Source organism: Callospermophilus lateralis, chromosome 2 (genome assembly GCF_048772815.1).
Source record: "Callospermophilus lateralis isolate mCalLat2 chromosome 2, mCalLat2.hap1, whole genome shotgun sequence".
In the NCBI taxonomy this organism is placed as follows: domain Eukaryota; kingdom Metazoa; phylum Chordata; class Mammalia; order Rodentia; family Sciuridae; genus Callospermophilus; species Callospermophilus lateralis.
This window is the reverse complement of record NC_135306.1, coordinates 101417047-101441908: the sequence shown is the minus strand read 5'-3', so window position 1 is coordinate 101441908 and position 24862 is coordinate 101417047. Positions and strand designations below refer to the sequence as shown.

The 24862-nt window shown below is 42.1% G+C and overlaps 1 pseudogene; it reads left to right on the top strand.

Annotated features, from left to right (window-relative positions):
* Nucleotides 1–21585: 21585 nt before the first annotated feature.
* On the top strand, nucleotides 21586–22098 carry LOC143391031 (small ribosomal subunit protein eS1 pseudogene; annotated as a pseudogene).
* The last annotated feature ends 2764 nt before the right edge of the window (nucleotides 22099–24862 follow it).

The following is a 24862-nucleotide window of genomic DNA, read 5'->3' as shown; positions in this document are numbered from 1 at the left end:
GCACAGAGCACTTTGGCAGCTTGCCCCAAAGCTAGGAATCTCCCTGATGACTGACTATAGGGGCTAAGATTAGCAATCCCCACCTGTGAAATACAGACGGGGAGGCACCAGAAGATCTGTGAAGGGCCTGACTCCATGTTCCTCCCACCTTCCCAACACCCACCTCTTTTCAGGAACACCTCTCATTTCATGAACTGTCCAAAGTCCAAAACTGAGCAGTTAACCCCTTCTGCATTCCAGCTTCTCTTGGACCCTTTACAAAGGGCTTCCATCTTGATTAAGGGCTGCACTTGGGGAAGATACTGAATTTTACATTCTTCCCAAATGTCAGAGGAAGAAGGAAATGTGATCTTTCTTACCTTAGAAAGGAAAGAATAGAGGTGCAGAATTGAAAACTAATCCCCCCAAAAACTAAACCAACACAAATGCTGGGCCTTTTTTCAGAGTGAGATGATCTTATTTTTTATTGACCAACAATGTGTCCTCAGGTTCAGTCTGCTGTGTCAGTGTACAAGCATGGCTCAGGGAAGGCTGACTGCTCTCTGCAAAGTTCTTAGTCCCTTTTCCTCTCACATGTCAGTGTCTTATTCTCCAGATACATAATCTTAAGGGTCCCTTCCTGTCCTAGGTGTCTGGTTTTATCACCCCCTAACACAGGGAATATTTTAAGACCTCTTTGGGATGTTCTTCCCATCTGGATTGCTGTCTTGAGCTCTGCTATATGTCTGCAGCAGGATGTCACAAGAAAAGTAGCAATCACTGGCTTTTCTTCCTATCAACATTAGCAGCTACAGTTTCAAAAACTGGCCCTGTGTTTTCTCCTAGTGCCCGGAACGGTGTAGACTTCTACCCTACAAGATGGGTTAGAAAGCACTAAATCTAACAAGAACTTGGGAGAAACAAGCCAAAACTCCAAAGGAGATGGAATAGATGAGCTTTCTTTTTGTTCCCTCTCTTCCTCTCCTTCTTTTGTTTTCAAAGACACAAAATTGCCAGCCATGGTGGCACATACCTGTAATCCCAGAAACTTGCAAGCCTGAGGCAGGCAAATCACAAGTTTGAGGCAGAGTGCTCCTACCACAAAAAAATAGAAACATAAAAAAAAGACCCAAAGTTACATAGTTTTTGATATTTGTCAACTTGCTAGTAATTTTTAAGTATAATAAAATTATTCAATGACATTTCTACTATATGCTAGATATATCAAGCAAAATATAGTGTTTCTATAATTCCTTGTGTTTGCCTTAAATTTTGCTGTTTTCTTAGGAGGAGTCAGTATCTATCTTCTCATCAATTTTTGGTTTTTGACTTAAGCAAGTCAACAAATGTTTATCAAGCTTCTCTTTGTTCATCACTAGCTTGTATCTGTAAAAAGATACAATAGCATCTTTGCCCCTGAGACATCTTGTCTTTTTAGTGATTTAAAATATGTACTTCTATAGTACTTACGAAGTGCTAGGCACAAAGTTCTAAGCACTTTTCAAAAGCACTCGTTTAATATTCCTGAGAAATAGACGTCATTCTTGTTCCTGCTTTATAGACATGGATGCGAAAGCTCAGACAGGTTGGATCATTTGTCCAAAGTGACACAACTAATTGGGTGAATTTGACTCAAACTCAAGCAATTTGATTTCAGAGTGTACATGTTTAACCACTGTACTATATAGCTTTTCAAAGCAATTAGAAAGTTCTGACATACAGCATATAAATAAGCACTGTCAATCTAAAGTAAGTGTCAGAGAACAGCTCTCCAAAGAAAAGAGTATACTTAGGAGTGACAGAGGGAAGGCAATCCAGGATACACATGACATGGTGAACTATGGGGGGTGGGGGTGGGGTCACAGGCAGAGGTAAGCAAAGGTGTCTAAAGGTACAAAGAGGAAGCTTACATAAGTTGTTTTGAAACAATAAGCCTCAGAATTAATAACAAGATTGACATTCATGTGGGCTGATTAGGCAGTGGCTGGGCAGGCATCTTTGCAGAAGTGTTTGTTTATTTGTTTGGTTTTTGTGCAAGGTTGCAGTGACCTTTGTGCAAGGTTGTGGTTTGGGCAGAATCTTTTTTGATAGTTTCTGTTGTCAGGCAAACATGTGAGGACCTACCTCCCTACCCACTTGGCCTCCTTGCTTGACTTTTTTAATGTTTGGTATAAGTGACTCCATTTTGATTCTGACAAACTTCATAACACACGTTTGTTATGATGTAGACTGAGGTGACAGATTTAGAGAGCCAAAAAGAAAGTTCTTGGGAAGATAGCTATAGGAAGGACTGGTTTAGGCTGTTTGAAGGCTAGTTGAAGATATTATGCACAGGCAAGATGGGGTGGATCACCTGAAGATCCAAAGAGAAGTTGAGGAATAAGGTGGGTATCTTGACTACTTTAAGAGTAAAGCAACTAGAAGCCTGGCACCATGACACACACCTGTAATCTCAAGAAGCTGAGGCAGGGGATTTCAAATTTGAGACCAGTTTGGGCAACTTAGTGAGATCCTGTCTGAAAGTAAAAGATGAAAAGAATGCCCCTGGGTTTAATGCCCAGTCCTACAAAGAGAGTGAGAGAGAGGAAGGAGAAGGAGAAGAGAAGGGAGGAGAAGCTAAGAAATTTCCTCTCTGCAAAATGACAATAACAATAGCACAGGTTGAGTGGCTCTAATTTGAAAATCTGAATCCAAAATGCTCCATAATCAAAAACTTTTTGAGTGCCAACTTGATGCCATGAGTGGAAAATTCCACACCTGACTTGATGTGACAAGTTACATAGGCACAACCCAACTTTCCTTTAAAAAGTACCTAGAGTGAATTAATCATATAGTCTCTTAAACAGTTCCTGGGCACATAGCCAGCATGTAATGACTTATTGTGCTGGGGGTGTAGCTCAGTGGTAGCATGGACAAGGCCCTGGGTTCAATCCCCAGTACTGGAAACACACACACACACACACACACACACACACATACACACACACACACACACACACAAGCATACTAAAATCATTGTATAACATTACCTTCAGGCTATGAATATAAGTTTTATATAAGTTATATATGAAACATAAATGAATTTTGTGTTTAGACTTGGGTCCCATCTCCAAGATATCTCATTGTCTATGCAAACATTCCCAAATCAAAAACACTTCTAGTCTCAGACACTTTAGATATGGGATGCTCAACCTGTACTTAATTCACAGTTGTTGGGAGAAGTAGAACAGTGTCTTGCACGTAGTAAGCTCAGCATCAGTGTTGGCTATACCCTTACTATTGTTGTTCTTGGATGACTTGTTTTACTTCAGGACTGCTAGAGTAGGGGAGAGGGGAGCCTGGCTTATATTATGGTATCTTAGGTCAGTGACTGAAATACACTGAAAATCTTTGTTCCTGGCAAAGCAACAGTATGCTCTCATTTCAATCCTACTTATAAATTCTGCAATGGAAAAAATGGAGCTGGCCCTTAGGGAACTCACTGTAAGGACCTGAGACTTGGGCCATGCTGTTTCTAAACCCTCTGGTAGAAGACCTTTGAGCCACCCTGCCCCACCTGGAGTGGAAGGCTATTAAATGGATGATCTCACCAGGTCCCTTTTGACAGAGGGGAGAGCATGAGTCTGTGCTCCTGTAAACAGACTCCTATGCATTGCAAACCATGGGCGTTTTTGTGGATTGTTCTTTGTTCAGAAAAAGCCAGAGCAGTTTTGAGGTCTGCAGAATGTTAAAGTTGTCACTTCTAAAGTAACATAATTCTGTCTGTTACCCCACCGATCAGCAAAGCAAAGCAAGGTATATGTCTCTGTGAGTCAGGGTTTATTTAATATTCACAAGCCTGGCAGTTTTCTGACTGATGAAAATGCTTTGCAAACAGAGCCTGGTCCTGTTTTTCTCCCTACTCCTTCCCCCTGCCAAATGTAGAGTGAGAGGTTGGCAGAGACAGTGCTAAACTGGTATGGCTGATGAGATACTATCTCCGTCTTCTTGTAACACAAAACATTTATTTTGCAGCTAGTGAACACAAAATTGAAAGGGGTCCAACATTTCTGGAAGCAGGAAGTTTGGTTCTCCCCATAGGCAGGCTGCTTGGTTTGTTGACTTTCTGCCTTTGCCACCTCCTAAGAAAAGCTCCAGCTCCACCTAAGACATAAGCCATTGTGAAGGCAATTCTAGAAGCACTGGACCACCCCCCACCTGGATTCCAGACATCGGGCAACTACGGAGGTGGTAGAGAGCCATGTTCAGTAAATGAGATCAGCTCTGATGGGCAAAACCAGGTTTGGGGACTCCCTTCCCTACTCGTTTCCTTTGCTCTCTAGCTATCTGTCAGAGGACCCAAATCAGAGTGATGGATGTCCCCAAAGCAGACACAGCTTGGAGACCCACTCAACAGCCAGGAAGTCTCAGGGGGAGGGCCTGACTCCACTGCTGCAAGATGATGACCCATCAAGATCACTTTCCCAGCTGTACTGGTTCAGGTCCTGCCTCAATGGAAATCCTGGCTCTTACTAGCTATGTGGCCTTGAGCGAGTTATTTTAACTTCCATGTGCTCCCATTTCTTTATCTGTGAAATGGAGATAATAAGAGTACCCACCTCCTAGGCTGCCATGAGAAGTTGAACAACAAGTTCTATACAAGTGTTAGCTAAGTAAATGCTGCTATTGTGAAACGTAAGGTACGGTACAGATTCCTCTTAGATGTACCCAGCTTCACAGTCCAAGAGTCATGGGCACCTGCTCCCAACTGCTTCTCTGTGTCGTAAGGCTAGGGACTGTGCCTCTTCACAGAACTCTTTTCCCATGAACAGTTCTCTGACAACAGAGCTGGCTTTGTGTTGTCCTGGAAGCTATTTGTCCTCAACTAATTTAGACCTCTGCAGTGAGTTCTTTGGTCCTGCTCTTGCATGGAGCTCCAAGCACCACCCTGTACCACTGAGTCTAAGTCTGTATATTCAGTTACTTAAAGCACAATTACTGTCTAAACTCTTACTTTTCTGCTGGTTCCAGAAGGGATTTAGTGTCATAACATTATGTTCCTGTTCCAGAAAACATATTGTCTGTTCATGGATTTTTGTTGTTATTGCTTTATTTTGCTCTGCTTTATCTAACTCAGGTTTGTTGTACAGTGTTTAGGTCAGTTTCTGAATCCTAGCTTATTACTATTTTGGAACAGATATTTCTCTGTCATGGGGTGCTGTCTTACGCCCTATAGAAAGTTTAGCAGTATACCTGGTCTCTACCCACTAGATATCTTCCAGTTGTGAGAAGATATCTGTCACCTAGAGTAAGACTATCAGATTCAGCAAATAAAAACATAAAAATAGATTTATCTGGCAGCTTTCCTTTGGGGGTAAATTCCCCCAGGTCAAGAACCACCAGTAAAGTACCTAGTGTGTTCACATCCATTTACCCACATGATAACTGTCAGGAGGTCATTGGCAACCCTTTGTGTGTATGCGTGTGCATAGGTGGTACTAGGAATTGAACCCAAGGGTGCTTTACCCTTGAACTTTATCCTCAGTCCTTTTTGTTTCTTATTTTAAGACAGAATCCCACTTGGGATGATAGGTGTGTGCCTTCACACCTGGCTATTTTTCAAAAGATGGGGAAACTGCATCTGGGAGAGGGACTGGGGAGACTTGACTAATTTCAGTTAGAAATCTTTCCATGAGATTTCAACAGCTCAATAGAGCTCACCCTCTGGCGATATCCTTCATGTTTATGAGCATTTAAGAGTCCTCATTCCCACCCCATTACAACCCTTTGGTGCTGATACTCTGCTAATTGGGACATTGATTGTATGAAGGGCCAAGCTAGACATTGTCCTACAAACCTCTCTGCCTCACACAGCTCCCAAAGCTGCTCTTGGAGAGAAGGCAAAGGGAAGAGAGGAGAGGAGTGGCAGGGGGAGCAGGGTCCCTGCCTCCCCCAACCCCGATCCTGGAGAGACAAAGGCGGCACGATGCAGCGATGATTATTTCCCTTGCTCTATCACCCAGCTCAATGGGGCATTCTGGATCCCTGCCCTCCAATGCTCAGGGGCCTTATTAACAGACCTCAGCTGTTGCCCAAAGCCCTTACCTCACCCAAGAGGGCTCTATTTGCATGATAATACCCTCTTTGGGGGAATTATTGCTTAATTAAAGAACAGCAATCACTTTAATTAGCATGTCTCCTTGCTCCCTGGTACTTTGCATGGATTCAAATGAGCTCCTCATTAGGTATTGGCACTTGGACAAATCTGGGGCCTCTGGCTGGGAAGGGAGTCTCCCAGGGCAGGCAGCCCCAGCCAGGACCTCAGTGGCGGAGAGGCCCAGCCCTGCCAAGAGCACAACCCAGGCTTTGTGAAGAGAACAGCAGACAGGGTTGGGGCTGAGCCCTTTGGGGCCCATGACCCCGCATGCAGGGAAGATCAGGTCTGGAGGGTGGCATCTGCACACACCCAGCAAGGCTTTCTTTTGCCTCTTCTGTCCACCCACTTGAGGTACACTTCTCTATTCAGCAAATTTGCCTTCAGTATTTAGCTGCCTTAGACCATCTTCTTCCTCCCATGGAAACATTTTGATCTTCTATTATCCCAACCCATTCCTCTTCCCTCTTTCTTCTTTGTTTCTTGCACTCTCTCCCATACACCTGAATCTATTTTAATCCCAGTTGTGGAGTGAAATTTTCTCTTCTGATGGTAGACTAGAGACATAGTGCATAAAACAAAACAAAGCAAGTAAACCACAACAAAAGACACCTGTCCCTCTATAGGTCCCTCTCCAGAGACAAGTCTTTCTCCCTAGGTAGGATTAACATCCCTTCTAGTGTCTCTTCCTCGCCAGAGGGTGAGCTCTATTGAGCTGCTGAAACTTCTATGAGATCTAAAACATCACCTGCAGACAGGCCCCTGAGTAGATCAGGCCTCCTCTGATTATTAATAAAATGTAGGCTATTTTGTAGTCCACTCATCAGCCACTTCCCATACACTGGCATAATGTCCGTCTAATTATACTTTGATATTTCTCTGAATCCTTTCTAGAAGCGGGCAACAACTTCCCTTCCAGGAAACAACTTGTTTCTTCTGCCTGGATATCAGTGTGTCCAGGGTCTCTTGACCTTCATTCTCCTATACATACACACACACACACACACACACACACACACACACAGCAGGCCCATATCTGTGATTCTAATGCTCATAGAGGTTAAAACACGCTTAAAAAGTGGTAAGGTAAAATTTTCCCTGGATTTGCAAGCAAGAGATCTGGTTTCCTGTGTAAACTTGTCATCTAGGATAGAAATATTCCTTTCCCCATTTTCTGGAGCTTTCAAGAAGAGTGTGATAGCTCCAGGCCTATGGCCCCCAGGGAGAGAGAGAGAGAGAGACAAACTGGCCTTTCCCTCAATTCCCAAGCCTCTTCCATGGCAATCTAGTATTCAGTCTTTCATCATGTAGCCCCACTCCTGCCTCTGTCCTGCCTTTCCTCAGTGAGCCAGGTGGCCTGGGGCTCCCCTGTCTTCAGAGTCCCCACCATTGCCTATGTGGGGGAAGAATTCAGAAAGAAAGGAGAGGTATCTCAAGTTTTGGGGACTCAGGCTGGAGAGAGATGGAGATAGGGAGAGGCAGAGCAAGGTAGGGAAGTCTGGGGAGAAGGGACTCTGCCCTCCCTCAGCATCATCCTGCAGAGAGAGTAACAACAAATCAGAGGTAAATCCACTTCCTGGCAGGAAGCTGAGCCTGAAACCAGATGAAGCCACAGCAGTTCAAAGGCAGAGTGACACCCAAACAAGAGAGCAGCCCTTAATCCCCCTCGGAAAGATGAGAACAGAGGCTCAGACCCAGGAGGGGGACTGCTGTGCTTTGTTCAACCAGGATTGAAAGCCCAGCCTATTGAGAGGCTGGGACTTTGAGACACAGACCCCGAGGGGCAGTTGCCAAGTTGAAGGCAGCCCAAGGCTGCCAGCTTTCGCTTCTTTAGTTCTGAGTTTGGCAGTAATGAGGCAAAGGGCTGGGACTTTTAACTGGCTGGGTCAAAAAGGTTTCCTTATTAAACAAACAGTGTAGGGGTGGGGGCGGGGGGGTGTCTAAGCTTGGAACAAGAAAGAGGCTGAGCAGAGGCCTGTTTAGCCCCCACCACTGAGACCCTGGGCTCTTCACCTCTGTCCAACCCAGCTCCTGCCCATCTTCACCACAGGTTAAAGGGGGAAACCTAAAGAAACATCCAGTGGGCCAGAAAGGTTTGGAATGACAGCTGGGTGAGGAGCCTGTCTCAGACTGGTTCTTGACCTATAGGTCAGCCCCTGGGATAAGGTAAATGGGAAGGGCAGAACTCAATCAGTGGGCAGACAGCCTGGGAGTCAGTGTCCCTCTTTAGAAAGGTTCCATGTGCTGTGCTATGGTCCCATGCTGCCCAGTGTCTAAGGCCTGTACCCTTCGGGTGTTTTTCAATTGCTGGTCAGTCTTTGCTGGTGACCTCAGGCTTAGGAGCTGATGCCCAGGGGCCAAAGGGTAGGGGATGGTCCAAACTCTGTGAGGGTCTCCTAGCCTCTCATCCACACATCTCAATCAGAACAGCTTCTTTTCTATTTGCTTGTTGTATCTTCCATATGAGATTTTATCTGAAGACACAATTATAGAACCCAGAAAGTTCAAAAGGCACTGCCCTACCAGAAAAGATGTTCTGGAGGGGAAACTTATCCATCGACAGTCTCATAACACTGTCCCTGCAGAGTTGGCATCCAAATCTATGTCAGTCAAGGAGTGCTTATGAAGCACCTTATTTATATGCCTGTTAGTTTCATAAAATATTTAGAGTCACACAGAGATAATAGGTGTCAATAAAAATGAAGATAAATAATTAGGACCAGAGAAAACATACTTGAAATGAAATCAAGACTAGGAAGAGAAACATGCATGGACAGAGGATAAACCTATGTATTTACTGTTGTTATTGTTTTGTTATTATTATTATTATTATTCCAAGGATTGAACCCAAGGGTACTTAAATACTGAGCCACATTCCCAGCCCTTTTATATATTTTATTTAGAGATAGAATCTCACTGAGTTGCCTAGGGCCTTACTAAATTTCTGAGGCTGACTTTGAACTTGCAATCCTCCTGCCTTAGGCTCAGGAGGGATTACAGGTGTGTGCAACTGTGCCCTGCTGTATTTACTGTTATAGATTCCAAATAGGCTTCTAAGCTTTCTGGAAGACAAATCTGGAAAAGGCCTGGAGGAGAGGAGAAAGGAAGCCAGAAAGAGAAGGAGGGAGAGAAAGAGAGTGGAGAGAAAATAAAATAGGAAGTGAGAGAGAAAAAGAAAAAGAGAGAGAGAGAGAGATCTCATATCAAACTCTTTTTACCTGAATGGAGAAAATATGCCAGATAGTTGGGGTAAGCCAAACTTTTTTCTAGCTATAACTTGTAGAAGAAATTTCTTACAATGAACTTATATAGGAAGTACTGAGTAATAGAATTGACAATGTCTTTGGTTGACTATCTATGGTAATAAGACTCCTGTGACTGATTCTAGGGTTAGGTAGCAGAACTAAATGCATTATCAAAATTGGAAAATGTCATTCTTCACAGAATTAGTAAAAAATAATCCTTAAATTCACTTGAAAGAATAAGAGAACCAGAATAACCAAAGCAATACTGAACAAGAAGAGCTCTATAGGAGACATCACAATATTCTGATCTGAAATTATACTACAGAGCTATAGAAACAAAGACATTATGGCATTGGCATCAAAATATGCATGAAGATCAATGGAATAGAATAGAAGACACCGAGACAAACCCATATTCATATAGCCATATGATACTTGACAAAGGTGCCAAAAATATATATTGGACAAAACCCAGCTTTTTTAACAAATGGTGCTGGGAAAACTGGATAGCCATATATATAGAAGAATGAAACTATCTCTCTCTCTCACCCTGCAAAAAAAGTCAAATCACAGTGGATCAAAGACTTGAGAATTAGAGCAGAAACCTGGTAATGGCTAGAAGAAAACACAGGGTTGGCCAGGTGTCATGGCACACACCTGTAATTCCAGCGGCTTAGGTGGCTGAGGCAGGAGGACCACAGCTCAAAGCCAGCTTCTGTGACTTAGCAAGGCCCTCAGCAGCTTAGTGAAATCTGCCCCAAAATAAAAGATAAAAAGGACTGAGGATGTGGCTCAGTGCCCCTGGGCTCAATCCCTTGTTGGGGAGGGACGGAGAAGAAGAAGGAGGAGGAGGAGGAGGAGGAGGAAGAGAAAACGTAGGGTCAACACTCCATCACATATTTGGTACTGGTACCAACTTCTTTAACAAGATCCCTAAAACTCAAGAAATAAAACCAAGAATCAATAAGTGGGATGCCATCAAATTTATTTATTTGTTTGTTTGTTTGTTTGTTTAGAGAGAGAATTTTTTAATATTTATTTTTTAGTTTTCGGTGGACACAACATCTTTATTATTTTTTTTTAATGTGGTTCTGAAGATCGAACCCAGCGCCCCGCGCATGCCAGGCAAGTGCGTTACCGCTTGAGCCACATCCCCAGCCCACCATCAAATTTAAAAGCTTCTGGACAGCAAAGGAAATGATTGAGAGCATGAAGGGAGAGCCTACAGGATGGGAGAAAATCTTTGCCACCTACTCCTCTGACAGGGATATCTGACAATATTCAGAACATATAAAGAATTCAAAAAACTTAATACCAAAATAATAATAATAATAAATAACACAATCAACAAATGGGCAGAAGAACTAAATAGACATTTATCAAAAGAAGAAACAGAAATATCCAACAAATATATGAAATATGTTCAACATCTCTAGTCAGGTAAATGCAAATCAAAACTACACTAAGATTTCATCTCACTCCAGTCAGAATGGTAATGATCAAGAACACAGAGCAGGGAGGAAGAGCAGGAGGAAAAGATTAACATTAAACAGAGACATGAGGTGGGAGGGAAAGGGAGAGAGAAGGGAAATTGCATGGAAATAGAAGGAGACCCTCATTGTTATACAAAATTACATATAAGAGGTTGTGAGGGGAATGGGAAAAAAAACAAGGAGAGAAATGAATTACAGTAGATGGGGTAGAGAGGGAAGATGGGAGGGGAGGGAAGGGGGGATAGTAGAGGATAGGAAAGGTAGCAGAATACAACAGTTACTAATATGGCATTATGTAAAAATGTGGATGTGTAACCGATGTGATTCTGCAATCTGTATTTGGGGTAAAAATGGGAGTTCATAACCCACTTGAATCTAATGTATGAAATATGATATGTCAAGAGCTTTGTAATGTTTTGAACAACCAATAAAAAAAGGAAAAAAAATTCTAAGGAGAAAAATTACAAAAAAAAATGTTGGAAAGGATGGAGGAAAAAGAGACACGCATACATTGTTGGTGGGACTGCAGATTAGTACAACTACTCTGGAAAGATTCCTCAAAAAACTAGTACTAGAACCATCAAATGATCCAGCTATCCCGCTCCTTGGTATTTATTCAGAAGAAATAAAATCCACATACTATAGCCATTCAGCCACTTCAATGTTTATAGCAGCACAATTCATGACAGCTGAATTATAGAATATCAATCTAAATGCCCATCAACAGACACTAGATTAAGAAATTGTGGTATATGTACACAATGGAATTTTACTCAGCCATAAAGAAGAATAAAATTATGACATTTGTTGGTAAATGGACAGAAATGGAGAACTTCACACTAAGTGAAATAAGCCAGTCTCAGAAAATCAAGGGTCAAATGTTTTCTTTCATAGGTGGAAGCTAGAGCAAAATAAAAGAAGGAGGTGAGGATTGGATATCATAAAAATACAAGATCAGTAGAGTAGAAGAAGGAGATCAAGAAGGAGAGGAGAGGGATGGGAAAGGAAAAGAAACCTCTAATAAGGGAAATTAGAGCTTACCCCCATTGGGAAATTCTGGAGTATTGAACAGATTCAGAATCAACCTATTTGAGTGGGGAAGCAGCTAGAGTATTTATATCAATCATTGGCTGAGGGCTGACCAATTCCCATCAGTCATTATTTAAGGGCTATTTTGGAGATCATTAATTCCTTGGCCCGTCCAGCCTACATGCAGGTTTCAGCAGGCAAAGAAAGCCCTCAGGCAAAGAGATGCAGTTGCCTGCGTTTGGGATGTCTGTCAACATGCTTTGAAATGAGGTTCAGGCAGGGTACAGACAACATCTGCTACACTCTCTGCCTTGGCCATATCAGACAGGGCACACAAGGCGACACCCTCACTGTAACAGTCCAGCCTGTCCTGGCTCTTTCCCAAACCAACTGATGCAGGACTTCCAGTTGTTAATAAAGTCTCTCTATAATTACACCTGAGCAAGCATCTTATGGGTGTTCACAAGGCAGTCCACTTGGCTCCCTGGTGGCATCTACTCAATTCGTCACCTCTGCTGAGAACTGCTTGTCCTAACTCCCAGGGCAGCTGCATTTTCTTCTTGGCACTGGAGCCATCTCAGGGTAGCAGCTGGACTCTCCAGCATCACAACCCATGCTGCACATGGCCACCCTTCCCTACACAATTCATGTGACATGGAGTTCTCAGAAGCCCCGAGAACATCACATGTGCTTGCAACAGAAAAAGAAAATATCTTTCTCTCCTTACATCATTATGTTCTGTCAGAAATCCAACACAACACAGTCCTGTGTCCCCATATGGATCATGATTGTTATTTATTTATTTATTGAAATAGGGTCTATGTGTTACCTGGGCTTAAACTAGCCTCCTACATTAGCCTCCTAGGTAGCTGGGATTATAGGAACATGCCACTGTGTCCAAATGATCATGATTTTAAGGAAGCCAACTCTTTTGATTTTTACCATGAAGCTCCCCTTCTTCCAGTTAGTCCTGACACAGCAGAAACAAACTCAAAGAATACTGTATACAAGATTATCCCTCCTGTCTAACAAGCTACGTGTAGAAATGCCCTCTTCTCCCCTTTAACACCAAACTTTGTTGCTGGATCCAACTTGTCTCCCTCTCTCCTCCCTTGGGATTATTTCCTTGGAGGACCTTGGTCCTTTGTGCACATAGAAGGCTGACCCCAGTAGTTTGCCAACTTTTCTTTGATATGTCTCAAATTGTAGTGACAGATACAGTTTTGAACAGAACTGGAGCTGCTCCAGAAAGATAAGAATTTTAAATTTGCTAAATAGATAAATTCCATATTTTTCGAGAATCTGTCATAAATGTCACTGGGTTTTTGTTTGGTTGGTTTTGGTACTGTGGATTGGACCTAGAGGTACTTTATCAATGAGCTACATCCTGCCATTTTCATTTCTTATTTTGAGACAGGGTCTTGCTATGTTGCTAAGGCTGGCCTGGAACTTTTGATCCACCTGCCTCAGCCTCCCAAGTTTCTGGGATTACAGGACTGCACCACTGCACCCAGCTATAAATGTCTCCTTTGATAGATACTAGATGGCAGATACTTCAATATTATGTTGCATAAAGAGATCCTGGAGTGTTAATATCCTTTACTGATCATATTTTGGGATACTAATTGCATGGGTAGCAATTTTGATTGTTTTTAAAGTGTCTCACCAAGCTCTCACCTGTTCAGAGGGTCATTCCACTTCAGTACAGAGGAAGACTATTCGGTATAGAGGAAGCCTAGAGGCATACCGATGGGTAAAGACAGAATTTTTTTCTTAAGATACCATTTTTATTTTTTATTTTCTAAAGCTAAGAGTCTCACCAGGTAGGAACAGTGGCGCATGCCTGTAACTCCAGAGGCTCCAGAGGCTGAAGCAGGAGGATCACGAGTTCAAAGCCAGCCTCAGCAAAATTCAGGCATTAAGCAACTCAGTGAGACTCTGTTTCTAAATAAAATACAAAATAGGGCTGGGATGTGGCTCAGCGGTCGAGTGCCCCTGAGTTCAATCTCTGGTACCTTAATAAATAAATAAAGCTAAGAATCTCACATGTAATATACCAATAAAAATATGGAAAAAATAAAATTGATATGACTATCCTAAAAAAGTGTCCATCTATAGAAAATACTGGATCAGGTTATTAGGGTGCACATTTTTTAAAAATTATTATTTAAAAAAGCAGGGGGAGGAAAAAAAGGGATCAGAATGTTGTTATGGTTTAGAATGTTCTAAATTGATATTTTTAGAATTTAAAAATAGTGAAAATTTTTAAATGTGTATAATGATAACTTTAATTAAGAAATAGTCCTGGGGACTTTGATTCCAATGCTGGTACCAAAAATGTAGATTTTATATGAACACGAGCAACTAGGGATCTATACTCTTCTCATGTAATCATTGAGACAAAGCCAATGAAAGCCTAATAAAACCCTCATGCAATTCTATATTGGTTTCAACAGATTCCTTTACAATGATCTAGAGTAGATCAGTGATCAATAATGGAGTGATTATGCCTGATAACTCCAATTACTCCCTAAGAAAACACAAAACTACAATGGGCTAGGAGAAAATATGCATAATTTTATTTAATACCATTTACTTTATTTTATTTCTGTAACAGAAAGGATGTTTCATATTGTCCAATGCTACCAAAAAGGAAAAAAAAGTTTGAATAAGCTAGAACAAAGTTGTGGAGTCTTCCTTCAATTAAAGGAAAATCTCTGTGTCCTGGACCCTCAAGCAGGAGCTAAACTTTGAACTGTTGAATAGTTCTTCTCCAAGTCCAGCTGAGACCATTGGCATATGAAGAAGACAGGCTAAGAGGCATGCTAGTCACTTGTATTATAAACAGAATACATGTGTGACATCTAAGTTGCCAAGTTTTAGGGAAACAGAATTAGTCTAATGATGGTTCTGTTACCTTCTGGCAGTGGGGCCTTGGCAAAATCATTTAACTATTCGTTCTCTCATTTGGAGAAAGGATAATAACAGACTCATATGGATTACAGATAATACATATAATATGCCAGCTTTCTTTCTAATGCACAGGAAAAGCACAGCAAAAGAAACTGTGGTTCTCATTACCAGATGAGGAGTCCTTTAAATGGAGATATGGTTCTGTTTGACATGACCCAGGAGTACAGTCAGGGGACCTCAGGTCTTGGCATCTAACCATGCTTGGAAAGACTTAAAGTTTTTAATCAATTTAGCAACTTAGGAGGGCATTTAGAATTAATTTTCTCATAGAGTCACTAGAGCATTGCTCCAAGTTAGCTATTGTAAGGGAGCATATTTGAGATTTTTCTGTAGCTGTGTATGTTAGTTGACTGGCAGCTCTCCCCCACTGGACATTGTCAAAGTCCAAATAAATTCGATCATTCCTTATAGTCAGATTTTGCAAATGGAATTCATGTATCCTGAGGGAAGCATTCAACATGCCCCAGGGGTACATAAAGCCACAGAAGAAAAATGGCTCATTTTCTAAAGAATTCTTTTTATTTGAAACTTTTAGGGGAAACTATAAGTAATTTAACAGATAAGTAATTTGCCAGATGTAAATTTATCACAACATTTTAAGATAAAATATGAGACTTAGAAGGAATTTCATGCTAATGATAAACTACATCAGGTATGAGTCTGATACCTCAAGCTACACAGAAGGTTTCCATTGCTGGAGGATAATTGATTCTGGAAAAATGATTCTGGAAAATGAATCCACTTAAAATGAGGACTAAATATTCCATAGTAATTACTAGGGGGAAAATGTGGGTTAGAATTTTATGCTGAAAACTAGACAAAAAGATATATATTAAAAAAAAAAAACCAAACTGCTTACTGCAAAGAATCCTACTTTCCCACAAGGTTTAGATAATATCCATGGATGACCCATTTGCCTATGACAAGGCCAGTCATAGATTTATGACAGAGATTTCAGAGACAGAAGATTTATCTGTCTCACCAAAACTCCCACCCTCATACACACCCATGCATATATCTCCTGCCCCCACTCTGCAATTTCCCCAGTATAATTAGACCATAATCTTCATTAGATTAACATTCAATATTTACCTTAGCATGAATATATAAACACTTTTCACAGCCAAGTCATGTGTGTATAATGATTATTTTCCTTTTCCTGCTAAATTTTCTTCCTAGAGTTAAAAATCATTTCGGTTTTATTTATTTGTTTTGCTTTCTACATATTTGTTGTTAATTTATTCCTAGAGTCTCCTCAGATTGAGCAATGCCCTTTCAACTATCTTAAAATGTTAAGGTGCCTTAGGTATTCTACCATTCATTTTGTTGAAGAGATCATATTTGGGCCTTCTTGCTGGTCTTGTTGGATTGAAACTCCCTAGGCAGCTGCTAAGCTGTTAGCTTCCATTCTCTTTTGCCATCTATGAAGCTTCCCTTTTCCCTTACATGGAGTCTTCTTTTCCCTGGGAGCCATGTCTACCATCTTTATGTTTGGTGGAATATATCCTTCCTGAGATAGAGTTCATAGAAGACAAATGTGGAGACTGCATATTGGAAGATGCTTTCATTCTTCCCACCTCTCTACTTGAGTGAGAGTTTGGGTGAGTAGTGAATTCTGGCTTGGGAGTATCTCACCGTTTTCTGTTTTCTAGTCTCCAGTGTTGTTGTGGGAAGGCCTACTGCTATTCTGATTTCCTCATATGAAACCTGCTTATTCCTTCTGGAATCTTCTCTTTATTACTAATACCAAAATAAAATTCATGATGATGTTTCTTCCTCTCCTCCTCCTCCTTCTTCTTTTTCTTCATTGATTTTTTTGGGCATTCAGTGAGCTTTATTAGTCTGGAAATTCATGTCTTTAAGACTGGGAAAATTTTCTTGAATTGTGCCTTTAATTATTCGTTTAACATTCATTTTCTCTATTCTGTTTTTAGAATTCCTATAACTTGGGTGTTTTCTTGACACATCTTTAATTTTCTTTTTTCCCCTCTCTCCTAACACTTCCCTTTATTTTCTGAGTAATTTTCTCAATTTATTTTTTATTTATCTAATGATTTTGAAAACTTTCTCCTAGCATACTTCATTTCCAAGAGCTCTTTTTATGTTCCCTGAGAATTTCTTTTTTAATATCATCCCATTCTTGAGTTTTAGATGCAATATCATATCTTCTAAGTATATGTTTTCTTCATACACAGTTTCTGTTTTCTTCAAGATTTTTGTCTTCTGCTGGTTTGGACTTTTGGTTTCAAGTTAGAAGCTTTCTTCAAATGTCTGGTGCTTCTTGGCCTACCACTTATGAACAGAGTACTAACAGGCATATGGTGGTACTTCCCATAAGCAGGGTTTGTCACTTGTGGATTTCACTGTAGGATGATGTAGCTGGGTCATTCCACTGGGAAACTCTTGATGTCATTTGATAAAGTCATTTTATCAAATCTAATATCTATCAAAACTATCTGGTTTCCTGCTTGGAAAATATAAGCCTAGTTTGCATTATTCAGAGTAAAAACACTGGCAGTTTCAACATTCAATGTGTAAAAATGCTAAAGTCCCCTATTTTCACAAACCTCTAATTGTGCTTTTATCCTGTGGTTTAGAAACTATCTGTTTTACCATCTCTAGAGAACAGAGGTCTAGTTTTTGCTAGAGATGGAAGCATGGAGAAGAGAGGATTTGAGGTCCACCTGATTTTTGAGCAAACTTCGAGCCAATGTTCTTGGTTTCTGTGCTCATTTTGCTGCTCCTTCTTCTAGAAGTCTCTTATCACTAATTCTTGAGTCTTGGAGCCTTCTGAAATGTAATTGGGCTATTCGTGTCTGAATTAGGATTTAACTTTCTCCTGCCTGCTTAGACAGTTTCCACTTATTAGTATGCTATTTATTAAATGTGCTTTCTTGCCTCCAGACTTTTGTTGCTGTTGTCTCCTTTCCCATGTCTTTGTTTAGATTTTTTTTTAAGTTTCCTTTTGTTTTGTTTTAATGAGGTTTCAGGAAGTTAAAGTGTATATATAATATGCCATTTTAACCAGAAGTTCAAGCACTGGCTCGAACTTGAACTCTACTGTTTTATGCTGCCTCCCAAGAATCAGTTTCATATAATCAGAATACTATGAAATAATAATTAACTATTAAGTTTTTATAATATGTCAGACACTATTTTAAGCATATGAACACTTAGTCATACACTAGCTGGGGACACTGTAAAACCTTGGTGCCCCTTTTAGAGCCTTTCCCAACCCCAGGGAAGCCTGAGTGGAGATTGGTAGAACTATTTAATGGTAATGATATGGGGTTCAATTTTTTCTTTCAGTGCTGGGGGTTGAACTCAGGGCCTCCTGCATGCTAGGCAAGCACCCTGCTGCTGAACTACACCCCAGCCATGGCTCAAATTTTGACCTCACCTCTACCAGCTATGTAACTAACTTCTCTCTGCTGCTGTATCCACATCCATTAGTCAGATTTCCATTGCTGTGACAAGTACATGAGAAAAACAACTTAGGGGAAAAAAAATTCATTTGGACTTATGGTTTCATTCTATGGTGAGCTGCCTCCATTGTTTGGGCCTCGGGTGAGTTAAAACATTCTGGCAGAAGGACAGGGTGGAGGAAAGCTGTCAGATGATGGCAGCCAGGAAGGAGGGAGGGGAAAAAGGGGGAGGGAGAAAGGTAGGGGCCAGGGCCAAGGCTAACATGTAGTACTCAAGAGAATGACCCCAATGTCCTACTTCCTCCAGCCATGCCTCACTTGCCTACAGTTTCCACCCAGTAGTCCATTCAAATCATTAACCCATCACATAGATTAATCCACTGATGAAGTCAGAGCCCTCATGATCTGATCGTTTCCCAAAAGCCCCACCTGTGGACAGTGCTGCGCAGCCTCAGCATATGAGCTTTGTAAGACATTCCAGGTCCAAATCATAAGAACATCTGTGAAACGCAGTTACTAAATCATATTTATCTGCCTTTCTGGGTTTTTGTGCAGACTACATGCTATAAACTATATTTGCACAATGTCAAGCAAATGATAAACATCCAGAAAGCAAAAAAATGCCTGAGAATGGAACAAAAGGACCCTCTCCACAAGACATGTATGTGTCCTGGGGTGAGTGTGACTTTGGCAACACTGCTATGGAGATAGACCTGAGGTGGGGGGAGAATGCTGACGTTCTGAAGTCCCATGGAATATCCTGAGATGCCCAGACTTGCCTAAGGTGTCCCAGCCTCATGATAATGATCTGACATTCTCTACATTTCTTCCTGGCTTTGCCTTTCTTCTTGGCTATACTCTTCTGTGTTCCAAACCCCTCTGTTAATATCTTCCTGTCTCCAACTCTGTGCGTATTTGCTAATTTAACCCAGAGAGCCCTATAAGGACAGCATTTTATCTCCCTTTGCAAGTAGGTAAACTGAGGCATAGAAAGGAACCATCACACGATTTCACCAGGACTCATAACAGGAGACTTGACCCCAGAGCTTGTGCTCTTCACCCAGCCTGGCCTCACTTTTTATTAGCCTCTTGCTCAACCATCTTTTGGCTCAACTTCTCTTCCATCACCAATTCTATGGCTATTGTATTTTCATTCTCACTAGATGATCTTTCTTCTCCATGAATCCTTCTCAGGCACAAATATCCAGTGTCATTACTCAAACCTGTTTTTTGACAATGGCCAAACCCATTTTGGGCTCAGAAACCTAATGTGGAGGGATGGAGTCCTGATGATGCTGCAGAAAGTGCTCCTATGAGTTCAGTTCCAAAACCTCTGCCCTGGAGCATGTGCCTTGTGCTACCTCCTGCAGAATAAAATGGAGATATTCTTGCTCTGGGTCATACAGTGGTTACATGGGAGAGGCCTGATCTCCCTCTGCTTCCCTCATCCTGTTTCCATCATGAGTCAAGACCTCAAAGCCTTCCCTTCATGTTTTGGTGTAAGATGCCCTGACTGCAGAGCCCTCCACCCTGCCACATCATCTATAATCAGTTCCAACATACACTTGCCTTGCTTTTACCTTAGATAACTTGCACCAGCCTATTTTCCCTCCAATTTGCATTCCACCACCCAGTCATTCTAGAAACGATCCCATCTGTGGGGGAGCCCTGGCACATACCATCCACCTGTCTCCTAACCTGATATAACTGGCTCTGGGATCACTATCAGCCAGAATACCTGCCCTCTCTCTCAGTAACTGCTTTCTCCTGATTTAAGCCCCTCAGTCATTTCCAAGATATTTCCTTGTGCTTTAGCACATTCATTATCTCTCTTTGTTAGGAATGAGACACTGAGGAGCCAAGGAGCTTTGTAGACATCATTTTAGAAGTTCCCCACTTTTATTATTAAATCCCCTTCTTTTATTATTAAAAAACTGAATCACAGAATGGTTTCTGGGGACCCCTGTCACAAGTGCTATAAGGTCACACAGCCAGAACATACAGGAATTGGAATTTTCTTCACATCAAATTTCAGAGCAAGCAAGACTGGATAAAAAGATAGAGTCCCAGATAGCATTTAGAAAGGAAGCTTAGAATAAGGAGGCCCAGAGGTGCCCAGAAAAGGTGGGATCAAAAAAAGGCATTGGAATCAAACCCATATTATCATGGGTGGACATTTTCAATTCACATAGTCTGAATTATAGAAGCGTGGTGGGGTAGAGCATCCTAGGCATTTGGGACTAGTGCCAGGCCTTACCTGACTCCTGTCAGAGCCACAGCCCTTCCTGCCCATCCCTACATGCCTGGCAGAGGATCTGGTGCCAAGAGGAATCAGCACAGGCCATCCTGACTGCTGGTTCCTGTCAGCGAGGCCCATCTGGCTGAGCTGCCGGCACAGCCACAGGAGGCAGGGTCCCCACAGAGAAAATAGTGTGGCCTTCATAAGGTTGAACTTTTCTCTTTTTCTTCTTCTGGGACTCCAGGACCAGGATGAGGGAAAGGGGGCTTTGGGTTAGGAACCTGGCTTACATTTCAAACAGAGACTCTAATTGATTTGGACCTGAGCTTCTTTACTTCTCATTACTACCAGGAGCCGCTGAGTTCCTTTCATGTTCCAAGAGACCATGGCCTCCTGTCTCCAGAAAAGGCTTTGGTTTAACCCATTCCTGACCACCATCCATTGTCTGGCTTGAGTTTACTGAGTAGGAGTGGTGGGAGGAGTTCACGCAACAGCATTAGGCAAGAAGAATTAGCCCTCAATCTGCTTCCCACTTTCAGGTTTGCTCCTTCCACATGGACATGCCCCTGCAGCCCTCTGACCTGGATTCTTCTTGTAGTTCATGATAATCCTGTCCCTACAGCTAGACTAGACAGATGGATAGAGAAAGTTCACCTCCTAGGCAGTTAGATGTGCAAGCTCTAAATATCCACTTATTTTCCTGTGTGTGATCTTGTGCAGGTTACTTAACTTCTATATACTGCATATTCTTTACCTAAAGAATATAAACATTTGGTCATTTTCCTTTTCATTTATATTCATTTCTTTTTTACCAAAAGCATTTTTTTTTACCAATAAATGCTTTTGGTAAAAAATTTTAAATATGTAAGTATAAAGAGATTATTATTGGGCTGGGGTTATGGCTCAATGGTAGGGCACTTGCCTAGCACATAACAGGCACTGGGTTTGATCCTCAGCACCACATAAAAATAAATAAATTAAATAAAGGTATTGTGTCTGTCTACAACTAAAAAAAAAAAAAAATTAAAAAAGAGATTAGGGCCCTTTTGGCTCTCTGAGCAGCACCGTGATGGTAGGCCAGAACAAGCACCCTACAAAAGGTGGCAAGAAGGGAGCCAAGAAGAAAGTGGTTGATCCATTTTCTAAGAAAGATTGGTATGATGTGAAAGCATCAGCGATGTTCAATATAAGAAATATTGGAAAAACATTAGTCACAAGGACCCAAGGAACCAAAATTGCATCCGATGGCCTCAAGGGTTGGGTGTTTGAAGTGATTCTTGCTGATCTGCAGAATGATGAAATTGAATTTAGGAAGTTCAAGCTAATTACTGAGGATGTTCAGGGAAAAAACTGCCTAACCAACTCCATGGCATGGATTTTACCATGACAAAATGTGTTCCATGGTCAAAAAATGGTAGATGACGATGGAAGCTCATGTTGATGTCAAGACTACCGACATGTTGGTTATTTGCTGTGTCTGTTCTGTGTTGGTTTTACTAAAAAATGCAATAAACAGATATGTAAGACCTCCTATGCTTGGCACCAACAGGTCTGCCAAATCCAGAAGAAGATGATGGAATAATCTTCATAATATAGAAAGTTAAAAAATATGTTTCAGAGATTAGCCCCAGCCCCTAATATCTCTCTCTCTCTCTCTCTCTCTCTCTCTCTCTCTCTCTCTCTCTCTCTCTCTTTCACAAATAGGACTTTTTATTAATCACTATTAAAAATCTGAATTTTAGGGGGCTGGAGTGTGGCTCAGTGGTAAAGCATTTGCCTGGCATGTGTAAGGCACTGGGTTCAATCCTCAGCACCGCATATAAATAAATAAATAAAAAGATTTAAGGATTGCATAGAATTCCCTAAAAAGTACCATGACTTATTTATCTGTTTATCTGTTGATATACACATGGGTTGTTTCTGAGATCTCATTGTCACAAACAGTGCTGTAATGAACTTGCTTTGTAATAGATTCAACTCAGGGTGTCTGCCTTGCTCATGATCTACTCCAGGACAATACCTGTGATATTCCCCTGTCTTGGAGAGCTCTTTCCTCCTACAGCTTCCTTTAACTCATAGTCCAAATAGTCATTGGGTCATCCCATCCTGTTTCCAGAACTACCCTATTGTAGTGGGTCAGGGTGGCAGGCATCCCTCAAATGGGCCAGTGCAGAACCCTTTCCTGGGAATGGGAATCCAGAAGAGAGAATCCCTATTTTCCTTCTAGTTAGGAAGATGGGATGACAAGAACCTGAAAGCTGTCAGAAAGCCCAAGAGAATGAAGCCCACACAGAAAGCAACAAAACAAAGGATGATCTCTTAATTTTATTTTTTGCAGTGCTGCAGATCAAGTTCAGGGACTGTGCATGCTAGGCAAGTACTCTACCACTGAGCTAAATCCTCCAGCCCAGAATCTCTTTTTTAAACCAAAGATCTGGACCATTTCTAAGGTCCCTCTGCTTCCAACATTCTGGGAGAGTAAATGTTCCCCACAGGTTTATGTGTTGAAGACTTGGTTTCCAGGAGCTGGCTGCACATTTGGAAGGTAGTGGAAACTTTAGGAGATGGAAACTAGTTGGAGGAACTAGGGGTGTGTCCTTGAAGGCTCTAACTTGTCCTGGCCCCTTCCTCCCCACCCCTTTGCTTCTGGTCACTATGCAGTGAGCAGCTCTGCTCCTCCACGTGCTCCTGCCACAGTGTTCTGCTGATCAAAAGCTCAAAGTAATGAGGTCAAATGACCAATAGACCAAAATCTCAAAAACCATGAAAAATAAATCCTTTCTCCTTTTAAATTGATTTTCTCAGGTATTTTCTCACAACAACAGAAGCTGACTAACACAAAGAGGAAATCAGAGAGTAAGCCCAGAGCTTTCTACCCATCATATTTCCTCCCTATGAATCCTTGGACTCTTGGAAGGCCAGGGGCCTCTGGGGAAGCCCTTTCTTCCATTCTTTTTACATGACTCTTCTAATCATGGAGATTGTCCAGCCTCTCCTCACTGAAATTGCATCTGTAATGTAAGAACTAACTTCTTTGAGAGGCATAATTTGTGAACTATCATCTGTCATTTATATTTCAATGTGGCTGTCAGATTCTTTCATGAGAGCAGACTTTCCTAAGGGAAAGGAGATAAGGCAGGGGAACAATGGACACATTCAAATCAAGCACAAACATTTCTTAAATACCTCCACTTCTCCAGGTTCTGTGTAAAAGACCAGAAATTGAAAGATAAGCAGAATATCCTCCAAGCTTCTGAACCCTCACTCCATGGACTATTTTAGCCCCTGGATCACTGGCATCTCCCCATTTCTACTCCAGGGCTCATCTAACTCAACAGCATCCACGTGAGCCTGCAGTCCATCACCCTCCACCTGCTCCCTGCCTTCTACCTTCCTGCATACACTGAAGGGAAGAGTTCCCACTTCATAGGGCTCTCATAAGAATAAGTTAGTGTATCTCATTGTGCTTTGTAAACTATAAAGGATTGTTACTATTAACACCCAGGAAGAAAGGAAGTGCATGGAGCACAGGGGAAGCAGGACTGAGGAGCATTGGATAATTGGGAAGGCAGACAAGGGCAGGCCAGGAGGACCCCACACTGAGTGACCTGTCAGTGGGAAGAGATGCTGGGGGTGGGGCAGCCAGAAACTTCGGAAGGCAGAAAGCATTCAGATGTCCACGCTGGGAGTCAGACCCCCCAACCCCAACATTATTCATCTCCCTGGAGGGGGTAGCCTTAAGAGGTTTCTGTGACCAGCTCAGAGCAGCAACTTCCTGGCAGCCTCCCCCATGGTGTATCTGTCTATCCATCCATTTCTCCCCAGACCTAGAAGCTGAGATTTGGCTTAGCAGGAGCCTGTCTCTATCCCCTTGTCTATTTCTCAGACTTCCTGAGATGGAGAGAGATAAATGAGGGGATGCTGGCTCCTAGAATATTGGTGGGGTTGGGGAGGGAGCATGGATTTGAGTTCTCCACTCTCCACCCTACCAATACCTCAAGGGCCACAGCAGGGCAATCCAGGGCGAGACAGCTTGGAGATGCACAGCTCCCCCAAGGCGGGGCTGGGATATCAAAGTTGGAAGCACGGGGCATGTCAGCCTGGCTTTGTAAGCAGGGCTCCCATCAATGCATGAAAGCCTTGCTCTACAAACCGCATTCGCTGCGCTCCCAACCTGCATTCCGGATTGGTCACGGCCTGGCCCCCAGCTGCATTCCTGGGCTAGAGGAGGCAAAGGGGCCTGGCCTCTTTGTTCTTCCCAAATCAAGGCTCAGAACCATGACAGGCTGATCACATTACCCAGCTGAGGTCAGCCTGGCAGGAATGACCCCCTCCTGCTCCTCCCC